At 38.9% G+C, this 13,056-nt stretch overlaps 1 long non-coding RNA gene across 1 annotated transcript; it reads right to left on the bottom strand.

The window, feature by feature from the left end:
• Positions 1 to 169: 169 nt before the first annotated feature.
• On the bottom strand, positions 170 to 5,897 carry LOC140493473 (uncharacterized). The gene is made up of 3 exons (XR_011963686.1): positions 5,728 to 5,897; positions 3,105 to 3,200; positions 170 to 222 (listed from the first exon to the last, which is right to left on the bottom strand). It is a non-coding gene; the product is annotated as an uncharacterized lncRNA (long non-coding RNA).
• Positions 5,898 to 13,056: the final 7,159 nt, after the last annotated feature.

Here is a 13,056-nt window from a genome sequence, read left to right as displayed (position 1 = left end):
TGGACCTTTTTGGTACAGTAGCCATCATGTCATCTCTCCCATTTTCAGAGCCAACTTTATGAACAGTTTTTGGTAATTGCTTTTTCCGGCTGTGTTCAGTGCTAAACAGTTGATGCTTAGTACACAAACGTTGTTCGTTTCTGGCTTTATCATGCAATTTCTGAACTTTCTTCATTTTCATCTCTCTGGAATGGTTATCAACACCTGAGGTCTGGCTGGAATCTGGATCAGAAATATAACTTCATTTATAAAGTCTAAAAGATTATAAAGTCTGATTTGACTGTATATATTTGGAAAGTGGTAAATTTTGTGTAAAAGCCGATCTCTGAAATTTGACCAAAAATCATTCATTTTTCAAAAATCTTATGTATGAGTTGACTCTTGGTTTGTTGCTAAAAAAAATCTAAACTTATTATATTTGCCTCATGCTTGCCACTGAGGTCCAACTTGCCCTGACACAGAGCTTTGAATAGAACCGTGGAACAGCAGAACATTGAAAACAACTGTTAATTTCGTCATGTCTGACCAGCTTAATGTCAAAATACATTTGGCTCTCTTAGTTCTACCTTTTGGGGATGAGATTGGTGAGAACGATCTCTAACATGGTAACATGAAGTGATAGGAGAATGTGGATTTTAGCCCCTCAACCATTGTATGTGTAAAAATGAAATGCCTATTTTTTGATGAAATGTTTAGTCTTGGAAAACAGACTACAGTATGTTATCTTACCTATGCCCTAATTGCACATTGCTATAGTATATCTCAGTTTGTACTTTGTGATTCCACAGGCTGAACACTTCAATTTAATAATTGTGACAGAGAAGGTAGGCACTAACAGTTGTGAACTATGCCAACTAGTACTGTATCTGGTAGAATATTTGAGCATGGAATATAAAAAGTAAATAAATGGCATGCTCTGCATCATGGAAATGACAAAATATTTTTTAAAATACCAGTGAATGGATCAATTTTTTGACTTTATGTAAAATGTATAGACGAGGGCATTTATGCTTTTCGTACATTCATTGGACATGACTGTCACTGGCTAGACCAGCATTTATTTTCTTTCTCAAATTATCCAGAAGGCAGTTAAGTGCCAACTATACCTTGCTGTGGATTTGGAATTACATATAGATCAGACCAGGTAAGGATGGTAGATTTTATTCCTTAGCCAGTGGACCAGATGGGTTTCTATGGAAGATTAGACTAGCTTTTTAATTCCAGATGTTATATTAGATTCAATCCTCACCTTCTACCAAATGCATGTTCCCAGAACATTAACCAGGAATTCTGGATTACCGTAGTGCTATGACTGCTACACCACTGCTTCTACTATCAATCAGAAGTTATTTAATCCTCATTCCTATAGGAAACTATTATAATCTTATAGACTATCTGCTTTTGTTTTGTCCTGCAGGGGATATTGTGGCAATGTTAACAGATGAATAATCAGAGGCTTGGATGAAATCTTAAGAGAAAGGAATTAAAATCCCACTCAGTTTAATACATTACTTTCATTAAGAATGACCATAAAATTGCTGAATTGCCATAAAATCATATCTGGTTCACAAATGGCTCTTGGCGGAGGGAAAGCCTGTCTTCCTTCCCCTTGGGCTAGCCTATTTGCGACTCAAGACCCACAATATTGACCTGGTTACATATTTTGTTTCCCTTTCTTACTTGAAATTGACTCTTTCCAAGTCCTCTTTCTGCACTCCTTTAAATGATGAATATCATGAAGAAGAGAGTCAGAGTTTCAGCTAAAATTTTAAGTGGACTGGTATATGAGTCTTCTGGTATTTACCTCTACAACAAAGCACCAGAGCATGTGCAAGAAATATCATTGACTAATTTTGCCATTGGGATCCCTTGTAAAAGGATAAATCTGCCCTGTCACCGACTCAAAATCAATTACAACCAACCAGCAGTAGTTTGAGAACACTGCCAGTTGTGCGTCGATGTAAAGCTTGTTTTGCTGGAGACCAAACCCTACATTAACAAAATATCTATGGTCTTGCGACAGCTCTCTGCTTCATTCTTTATCCCTGTATATTTCCAATATCAACAAAATCAGCTTTCCTGGACTTGGAATTTTCAACTTCTTTGTCCCTCTAACATAAGTAATAGTGGCATTCATAAATTTTGTTGAATTGTGTTAACTACCTGCTTGGCTGTAGGGTTTAACCACATACTGTTGCATGGTAACCATGTACGTTCTGCAGATCTGAGAACCCATCCTGTTTGGCAATAATCAATTACTTCCCCATAATATTAAATGGATTGTGATCACACATCAATTTGCACTACCTTCGATGCAGGTATAATCTTCATGTAAAATTGTCTTTTTTGTATGTGACATTGGAGTTACAGAACAAATGCAATGGGCTCATCAGTTTTGGAAATCTTTGGCTGAAAAATGATCTTTCTTTCATAAGTGTCTTTCCTTTCCCTTACTAAATTATGAAGAACTGTGTACTTTGCTCCAAATCATTAGTTCTCTATAGTGTCCATGCTTGAATTGATGTGAAAAGGGAGTTAAGAGTTATCAAATCAGCCATCATCTCATTGAATGGTGGAGTGGACGCGATGAGCCAACTGTCCTACTTCTCTTGCTATGTCTTATGAGTTAAAATGCAGTAATGAGAAATATATACTCTATTTTTAGTTCAGAAACAGATGATGTACAACAGCCAGCTCAAACCTCAAGATACATATCAGCAGAGATGGCTGACAAAACCCTGCACAACCATTAGCAAGATAGATGTCTGTGACCCTGCTATCGTGCCAAGTATCAAGGTACTGGTTATGGTCAATTAGCTACATTGTCCACATGCCTAATGGCATAAGACTTTCAAAAATGAGCTCTCTACTTTGTCAAGCTTTGTCACTGCAAGGAGTTATTGTGAAAACAGACAAAATGCTAAAGTTGCCCTTAAAACCTCCCTGAAAAGGTGCAACATCCTCATTGATTCATTGAAAATTCCTGCCTTAAATTACCCAAACTTTAGTAGAAGCACCTGCAAAGGTGCCGACCATTGCAAGTATCTTCAACAGGTCCAGGTAGCGACCCAAACATCCGACCCACCCGCCTTTTCAAATACTACCTGCCCCACTTGCAGATCCAGCACTGGACTGTTTCAACACCTCAGCATCCACAGCTCCAGAGGGGAAGAAAGCTGTCCTTGCACTCAAGGAACTGTCTAAAAAGAAGAAGAGAAGGAAGAAGATGATAAGCATTGAGTTGAGTGTCACTGTGCCTCATCATTCCGAATTAAACTTCTCTTGTGGCATTTGAAATTGGCAATATATCAGCACCGAGACCACTGTTAAACAACTTGGTTGTAGCAAGAATATTATGTGATGTCATTATCAGTGATGCAAAAGCAAATCACTGGAAATATTGCATTCTTTTTGCTGTTTGATGCCTTATGACAAGAATCACTTCCAATTTCTTCCCCAGCATACCATGCACTGAGCCAACTGCATATGACAAATGTCAAATATATTAAGTTGGATCAGGACATCAATGATTGACTCACTCTGATAGTTTAAGTACGGAACGCTAATCATTGTCTATTATTTAACTGGCTATGTGTGTCTGAGAGAGTTCTCCAGCGGTGATGGTGCTAGGTATGTTCAACCGAGACAGGCAATGCTGCAGGATGGTCAGGGAATAGTGACCCTATATCCCTGTGCTGCCAAGATAACATGCGTTGCAAGACGATGTTGCTGCCATGTGAATACTCAGTGACAAGTTGCAGATAAATCTCCCTCCCTCACAAGTCACATTCCTTCCTTACCTGTTGAGAGTTCCTTCACAGCCATTCTCCTCAACATTGAGCACTGTCCATGTATTTTAAAATTGGAATTACAGCAAGTGACTCTCAGTCTCAGTGTTAGTGTGCCACTGAGATACCCAATATCACCTTCACCTTTCTAGGTGCCCATTCTGTCAACCCCACAAACTTCATACTTCCAGCCTACTTTAGCCAAGCAATGTGTATTTGACTAAGACTATCTACCTGTCCTGCTCTTTCTCTAGCCTTCTCCTTCCATATTTTCTGCAAATTGAGGCAACAGGATAATTGTGGACCACCTATGGGTCACATGTGGGTCAGACTGAGTGAGGGTGACAGATTTGTGAATCAAATGGATTTTTACAAAAGAAAATTACTGAAAATATATTTTAATTCCTGATTTATTCACTCAATTTAAATTCTACCAGATATCACAGATCTGTACCTAGCGAATTAGCTTAAGCCTCTGAATTACTAGTCCAATCCCATTTTCACTATGTAACCACCTCCTACTTCTGACATTGATCTCAATGGCTATGTTATCCCACTTCTTTTTCTATCAAATCTCTGGAAGGACACCTGATTCCCTACAGATCTGGTACACCTTTCCAACTTTGCAGACCTTCATTGGTCTGTTCAAAAACCTTTACTGTAATTCATGTTTGTTACTGAACCAAGAACAGATCCATTACAACTTCCTGATACAGCCAACATGCTCCATATTTCTCCCCTTTTAAAACGTTAGACTAGCTTTAAGCAAAAAATGATTTTGACCCACAGGGGATGCAGCCAATGAAAAGCATAGACAGCGCTGGCTGTGTGCACAAGTCATTACCTGATTGCATTTCAATTAACGGCCACTGGTTAATCATATAATGCAACTTTTTTCTGTAGTAGTAAGTCTAAGTGATTATTATTTAGGGTAATCAAAGTGAACTGTTTGCCTGTTGAGAAAGAAACAATGGTAACATCTTGTTAATGTGGATAAATACATTCAAATTATGCTGCAAGAAATGTTTGATAGTTATTTAGTGGCATAATATTCTGAAAGCAGCCACTGTTTTTTTGAAGGTTTTTGTCTTGCATTTATCAGAAGGTTTAACATCCATTCATGCTGATTGACAGATAACAGTCAGGCTGTATTATATTTTTGAAATGCTGGTTGGGGAGCATGGAAATGACAAAGGCTGTCAAGTCAGCTGAGTTTTACAGCAGAATCCGCAAGGTCTGAGATTGAGGAAAGACTATGAGCAAGGTGGAATGTTGCAGAGTCAGTAAAAATTACACAAAGGTGTTTGCCTCCTCATCACCACAATGTTGAGACAAGAACCTGGAAACATCAGAGGGAAAAGCATTCATTACAAGGCCCTCATCTCCATTGTGGTCTTCTGTGTCGTTAGTTGGCAGCTTTGGGAGTGGCAGGAACTGAGGTGGATACAAAGAAAATCACCCAAGACATCTCCTGATTTGAGACATGCACAAGGCCAATACCAACAGGAGTCATTGACCAATGGTCAGGGACAGAAACTTATTGATTTATTTCCCTCCATTTACAAGGTTACTGAGGTCAATCATACCTCACTAACTAGCTGAGATCAACTAACTCAGCACTTACACAATATTGAACCGGAATCTTCTGGTCTATGGGATTTAATCCTAGATCTACCAACCCTTCCATTGGGACGTTAATTACCCTATGCTTAGGTATAACATTTCACCTTCCAATGCCTTCAGTAGATATTCTTGTGCCAATCTTTATATGTCTAAATGCAGCTTTTTAAAAAATGATTATTAAGTTAATATAGTCACTGCATTCCTGGTGCAGTGATAAATAAATTCACATCATATTTCTCACAGAGTGACAATCAAGCACATAACTTCTTAACTTGTTCCTTAACTCCAGTCATGAGAAAAAAACTTCAATACTCACAATATTGATGGTTAAGGAGACTTCTCCAGGTCAAGGACAAACGATCACACATCGTTCCCAATTTTTTAACCAATTCTGTGCCACAAGCTTTCTTGTCTCCACTATTAGTATTCATAGAATCTGCATAGAAGGGCAGCAATAGCCCCACCACCAGGATGACTGCAAGGCTCTTCATTTCAATTCCCAATGCTGAGGATCTTTTTGTTGCTTCAGTTTCTGACTGTTACGTTCATCTGATCCTTCACTCTTTATAGCAGTTTGTCCCCTTAACTGTAGTTCATTATCATCGTTTCTTATTAACTTTTGTCCCTTTTTCTGTTGACTCAGAAATTTCTTCAAAATCTCAAATCCATAATGTCCTAACCAAATGTAACTACAACTCTTTCTTTGATTAATGTTTACTCTAACTAGATGTAGTCTGTAACTGATATCAAACAGCTCTATATGGATCACTTGTGGGTGAACCATTGGATGCACTTTTGGTAACTCCTGAAATATCTTTGTATTGTCCCGAGTAATTTCTATTAGTTCATATGAGCGTTTAATTTATTTCTAGGATATTCTGTTGACTATAGTATACAGTTACATTAAGTAACTTCATTTCTTACAAAAAAAATTAAAAATTGGGAGATAAATGAATATTGAAATGAAAAAAATCAAGCATTAGAGCAGACATTGGAGCAGACTACAATGAAAAAGAGAACAGATTACTTTCTGTTCTACACAGGAAAACATTTTGAGAAAATGCCAGGCTTTTTAAAAAAAAAGTCAATCATACCAATTTGGTTCAATCTTGAAGTTTCCATTACACAGCTTATTCTTTCAAGGTTTATAACTCACCTGCAAAACTGAATGGCGTTCTGATCTTGGATGGGAATGGTACATTTAAGACAGATCCCACAGATTTCTCGATCAGCTTCCAGATGGTAGTGACATTGTAGGTCATCAATTTTCACACCAGCCATTTTGAGCAGGGCTTTTGCCCTACTCCTCAGATGCTGCTTGACCTGCTGTGCTTTTCTAGAACCACAGCATCTGCTGTCCTCACTTAAGCCAAGTCTCTTTTACAAAAATTCCAGTTCTTTGGTTATGAACATCCAGCTTCAGGCTGAACTCAACATTGATTCACGTGCACAATTCCAGCTCTTTTGCAGACATTTAGATCCATTAAGCTAAAGCTAGTTTTTGGTCTCATTGAACTCCAATATTTCTCACCTCACAAAGCAAATACTGATTGTGTGCTTCTTTCATCCACCCGGTCTAAGCGACCAAATGACTCCTAGAACTTACTGAGCTTCCAGCTCCTCTCACCTATCACTGCATATATGCTGTCTGGAGACAACTTCTGCTTCTCCTCTTTCTCCAATGCTCAGGTACCCACAGCTGTCTCATTTCCTGTATCACTTTAACATTGCACATTTGGATTATGCCATCTGCACTCATTCTTCACACTTCTCTGCATAAAATTTAATCTGTCATGATATATCTTAATGACTTACACTGCGGTGGACATATCAAAATTTCAAATTCACAGATGATATAAAACTTGGAAGTCTGGCAAAAGGTGAGGAGGTATCAACAGACTTCAATAGGAGATTGACATAGCCTGTTTATCCTGCAAGTTGTTCAAGCTTTTGTTCATTTCTACATCTTTCTCACCACCAATGTTAAACTGACTTACCTGTAGTTACTGGGTTTATCCTTACACTCTTGTTTTGACCAAATATGTAACATTTGCCATTCTTCAGTCCTTTCTCAACCCCTTTGCAACTATGGAGGTTGCAAAAGTATGGCTCGTCCCTTCACATTTTAGCGGCCTTGGATGGGTCCCATTCAGTCCTAGTGATTTATAAAATGTAAGTGCAATTAGCATTTCCATCCGCGAAGCTGACTTGCACCCTCTTTTATTATAACTTTGTGAGCATTTTCTTTGTTAGTAAAAATAGATGCAAAGTAGTTGTTTAATACCTCAGCCACACCCTCTACACAAAGCATCCATCCTGAAGCTGGTCCATAATTGACCCCACCCAGAGGTTGTTTGTTTGCCAATAGAAGATTGTTGGATTCCTATTTAAATTAGCTTCCATTTCTTCAAATGCTCACTCTTTGTTTCTTGTGGAGCAATTTCCTTTAGTTTCTCTTTGCAATTCCTTTTGAACTTCTTTCCTTTTTCTTTCTGTAAATGATCTGATTCTACTTCTATTATCAGCCTAACATATGTCATACAAACCCTTTTTCTGTTTCATCTGACTCCCCACTATTATATATCATTCAAAGAGATCTGACTTTGGTTGTCCTACTTTTTCCCTTTTGTTAATGCACCAAATTATTTCCTCTTTGAAGGCAAGATATTATTCCATTGCAGTTTTGCCTGTCAAACTTTAGCTTCATTTAAATGAGACGGTCTGTTGTCAGAAGTAACATTGTCTGTCCTCAAATTAAGTATCTGTACTCTGGATTAATCCTCATGCCTTTCTATCAATATCTATATCTTATGATCACTATTCCCTACACAATCACCTCCTGACATTCAATCCACTCAATCCATCTTATTTCCCAGAAACAAATCTGGAAATGCTTTCCTGCTCATTAGGTGAGAAACAAACTGATCAAGAAACTTCTTCTGAACACACTTTAGAAATATTTTTTCTCTCTCTGCCCTGTACACTATTACAATCCCAGTTAATATTAAGATAATTAAAGTCCCCCATAATTATTACTCTACAATTCTTGCACATCTCCATACTTTCCCAGCCAATCCAGCCTCTCCTTACAACTCAAGCCTTCCAGTCTCAATAACGTGTTTGTAAATCTTTTTTGCACCATTTCCAGTTTAATAACATCATTCCTAAAGCAGGGTGACCAGAATTGTAAGCGGTACTCCAAATGTGACCCTTACTAATGTTCTATATCATGATGTAGTAGCTCCTCTACTCAGTGCTCTGACTGATGAAGGCAAGTGTGCCAAATGTGTTCTTCACCACCCTGATTACCTGTGACACCACTTTCAAGGAACTATGCACAAACACTACTAATTGTTTGACAACACTCCACATAGCCCTACCACTAACTGCACAATGCCCTGGTTTGTCTTGCCAACATTTACTTTGCATTTATCTGAATTAAACTCCATCTGCCCTTCCTCAGTCCACTAGCCAAGTTTATCAAAATCCTATTGTACTCTAAGCAAACCTTTTTTTTTACTATCCACTATACCACCAATTTTGATGTCATCTGCAAACTTATGAACAATGGCTCCTACATTCTCATCCAAACCATTTATACAAATGACAGCAACAATGGAGACAACACCAATTCTTGAGGCATACTGCTGATCAGAGGCTTCAAGTCTGGAAATAAAAACCCTCCACCATCGCCCTCTCCTACCATCAAGCCAATTTTGTACCCAGTTGACTAGCTCTTCTTGGATGTCATATGACTTAATCTTATTAACCAGTCCACCACATAGGACCTTGTCGAAGGCCTTGCTAAAGTCTACATAGACAATGTCTATCAAACTTCCCTCATTTATCTTCTTGGTAACTTCTTCCAAAGAACAAGTTTGATAACCCACACACGAAACCATGCTGACTATCCCTAATCAGTCCTTGATTTTACAAATGCACGTAGATCCTATCTCTCAGAATCCTCTCGAACAACTTACCCACCACTGATGTTAGGCTCATGGGTCTGTAGGTCCATGGCTTTTCTTTGCAGTCTTTCTTAAATAATTATTCAACACCAGCACCCTCCAGTCTTCAGGCACCTTACCAATGGATATTGATGATACAAATATCTCCACTCATGGCTCCAAAGTTTCTTCCCTAGCTTCCCACAATGTATTGGGATACACTTGATCAGGTCTCAAGGATTTATCTACCTTTCTGCATTTTAAGACCTCTAGTACTTCCTGTTCTGTATTGTGGACTATTTTCAAGATATCACCATTTATTTCCCTGAGTTCCCAAACTTCCATGACTTTCTTTATGTGAAATACTGATGTGAAATATTTGTTTACGATCTCACTCATGGAGCCCCACATAGATGACCTCATTGGTCTTTAAGAGGCTCTGTTCTCCCCCAGTTACTTCTTACCCCTTAATGTACATATAGAATCTCTATGGATTCTCCTTTGCCTTATCTGCCAAAGCTATCTCATGTACCTTTTATTGCCCTCCTGATTTCTCTCTTGTGTGTACTCCTAAACCCCCTATACTCCTCAAGGAATTCACTTGATCCCAGTTGCCTATACCCATACTTCATTAATTTTCTTGACCAGAGCCTCAATATCTCTAGTTGTCCAGTGTTCCACATTCCTGTTAGCCTTACCCTTCACACTAAGAGGAACATGCTAGCTGTGAACTCATCTTGCTTTTGAAAGCCTCCCACTTGCCAGATATCCCTTTACGTGTGAACATCCAACCCCAAATCAACTATCTAGTATCTTATTGGGGCTTTGCCCCAGTTTAGAACTTTAGTTTGTGGACCAGACCTATCCTTTGCGAAAACTATTTTAAAACTAATAGAATTATGGTCACTGCTGACACTTCAGTCGCTTGCCCTGCCTTATTTCCAAAGTGGAGGTTGAGTTTTGCCCTTTCTTAGTAGGGCTATCTGAGGTGATTGAGAATGTTTTCCTGAATACACTTAAGAAATCCCTCCCCATCTAAGCCCTTAACACTTTGGAAACACTATATTTGGAAAGTTAAAACCCCCAACTAATACAATCTTATTATTCTGACAGATATGTGTGATCTCCCTACATATTTACTCATCCAATTCTCCCCGACTTTTGGAGGTCCCATCAAAGTGATCACCGTTTCTTATTACTCCATTCTCAATATAACTCACGAGATGACTCTTCAGGAATATCTTTTCTATAATGATATTTTCTCTATTCAAAAGGACCACTTCCCTAAACTAGTCCAGCAGATGGACAGTACCCAAAGCTGTAGTGAGACAAGAGAGAAGGTAGAGACTGGTGCAGAAGTTAAATAGACAAGGCAGGCAAGAGCACGGCAGGGAACAAAAAAAGACTGATTAATTAAACTGCTTTTATTTCAGTGCAATAGGCCTGTAAGGTAACGCAGATGAACTCAGTGCATGGATGGGAACATGGGACTGATGTATCATAACTATTACAGACACATGGCTGAGGGAGGAATAGGACTGGTAGCTTGATGTTCCAGGGTACAGATAGTATAAGAAGGAAAGAGAGGAGAGAGAATGGCATTTTTCATTAGGGAAAACATCACAACCATACCTAGAAAGGACATTCCTGAGGAATTATCAAGTGAAGCTATATTGGTGTTGGTACATAGTTCCTTGAGAATGGCATCTCAGGTAGTCAGGGTGGTGAAGAACATGTTTGGGATGCTTACCTTCATCAGTCAGAGGACTGAGTACAAGAGTTGGGATGTCATGTTATGGTTGTACAAGACATTGGTGTGATGATGTTGCTCTTTGACAAGGTTATTCTGTCCTTGTTTTTCTTTGGAAGGGTAGTAAATGCAGTGATTCTGATGTGTCTGGCTTGTATAGGTTTGAGGGCTAATTTGATTATGGCTAACAGATACAGTCCCGGGAAAGAAGGCTTCCATGGTTTAAAAAAAAACTGTACAATGACAGGGGAGTGGCCAGTTCTCTTATTTCAGGGTTTGGTTTGGTTTGGTTTTGGTGAGCTGTTTTGTTTGCAGCTGCTGGTCAAGCTTTAGCTGGGAACCCAGAGATGCAGCTGGACCCAAATAAACAGCTCCCTGCTGATCCTCTCTCTCTCTCTCTTTCTCTGACATCTCTCCTGTCAGAACTTGTGTTTGATTTTTTCTTTTTTGCCAAGAGGGTGATTACGGGGATGTTACAAGTATTTGGAACAGTATCATAAAGTTGCGATAGTGTCAGTTGGGTTTTCAAATAGTTATGTTATTCTAAATTCAGTTTTCTTTTGTTCGTGTATAAATAAAATCTGTTTTGTTTAAAATGGAGTGTTTGGGCTAGTTGCATCACTCCTGGAATATCCATTTACACCTGCTTAAAACAACTAGTAAAGTTACAGTCTGGGCTATCTTCTTGAAATGTTTTGAGGGTATCTGGCCTGGTTCATAACAATTGGTAAGGCCACATTTGGAACACTGCATACAATTCTAACAGCCGTGCTGTAGCAAGGATGTTATAAACCAGAAAGGATGCAAAACATATCTACAAGGATGTTATTGAAACTAGAAGGTTTGAGTTATAAGGAGAGGTTAGATTGCCAAGGACTGTTTACCTCTGAGTGTAGGGGGCTGAGGGGTGATCTTATAGAGGTTTATAAAATTGAGTGTTATAAATAAGGTGAACAAGATCAAGGTCTTTTCCCCAGGGGGGGTGCATAGGTTTAGGGTGAGAAAGGAAAGGTTTAAAAGGGAACTAAGGGGCAATATTTTGACACAGTGGGTGGCACATACAGTAGCGCCTCGACTTATGAACTTAATCCGTTTGGGACCCGGGTCGTGAACCGAAAAGTTCGTGAACTGAATCAATTTTCCCATTGTTCGGATATTCAAAGCGCGCGTAGCAAAGCAGAACAATGACAATGAAACCACAGGCTTTTTGCGTTCGTATCTTCGTTCGTACCTTGAATTTTGTAAGTATGTTGAAGCAAAATTTTACGTACGATCCTGTTTGTAAACTGATTTGTTCGTGAACGGGGTCGTTCGTATGTCGAGGTGCTATTGTATATGAAATGAGCTTCCACAGGGAGTGGTACAGGCAGGTACAATTATAATATTTAAAAGAAATTTGGAGAGATAGATACATGGACAGGAAAGGTTTAGAGGGAAATGAGTCAAATTCAGGAAAATCAGATTAGTTCAGTTTTGGAAACCTGGTTGGTATGGACAAGCTGGGCTGACGGGCCTGTTACCTTGTTGTATGATTCTATGACTCTATTACTCCTCTTTTGCATCCCTTTCTATCCTTTCTATAGCATTTGTCAGTCTTGTCTCCAGCTCAGCTAATTTCTGTATCAATTATAATATCCCAATCGTATACACATCCATGCCTGAATTCATCTGCCTTACCTATCGGATCTCTTACATTGAAATATAGGTAGTTTAATTCATCAGTCGTCCCTCATTCCCTGTTGTGCTCTTGGCTGCTTTGTCTATTTAACTTGCTCTCTTTAACTTCTGTATTAGCGTCAACCTTCTCTTTCGTTTCACTATTGTTTAGGGTACCACTTCCCCGCCAGATTAGTTTAACCTCTTTTGAATAGCTCCAATAAATTTCCCTACTAGGATATTGCTCCCCCTCCAGTTCAGGTACAACCCATCCCTCTTGTACAGATTGGGA

The sequence above is a fragment of the Chiloscyllium punctatum genome, chromosome 2, assembly GCF_047496795.1.
Source record: "Chiloscyllium punctatum isolate Juve2018m chromosome 2, sChiPun1.3, whole genome shotgun sequence".
In the NCBI taxonomy this organism is placed as follows: domain Eukaryota; kingdom Metazoa; phylum Chordata; class Chondrichthyes; order Orectolobiformes; family Hemiscylliidae; genus Chiloscyllium; species Chiloscyllium punctatum.
This window is presented reverse-complemented; position numbering and strand designations above follow the sequence as displayed.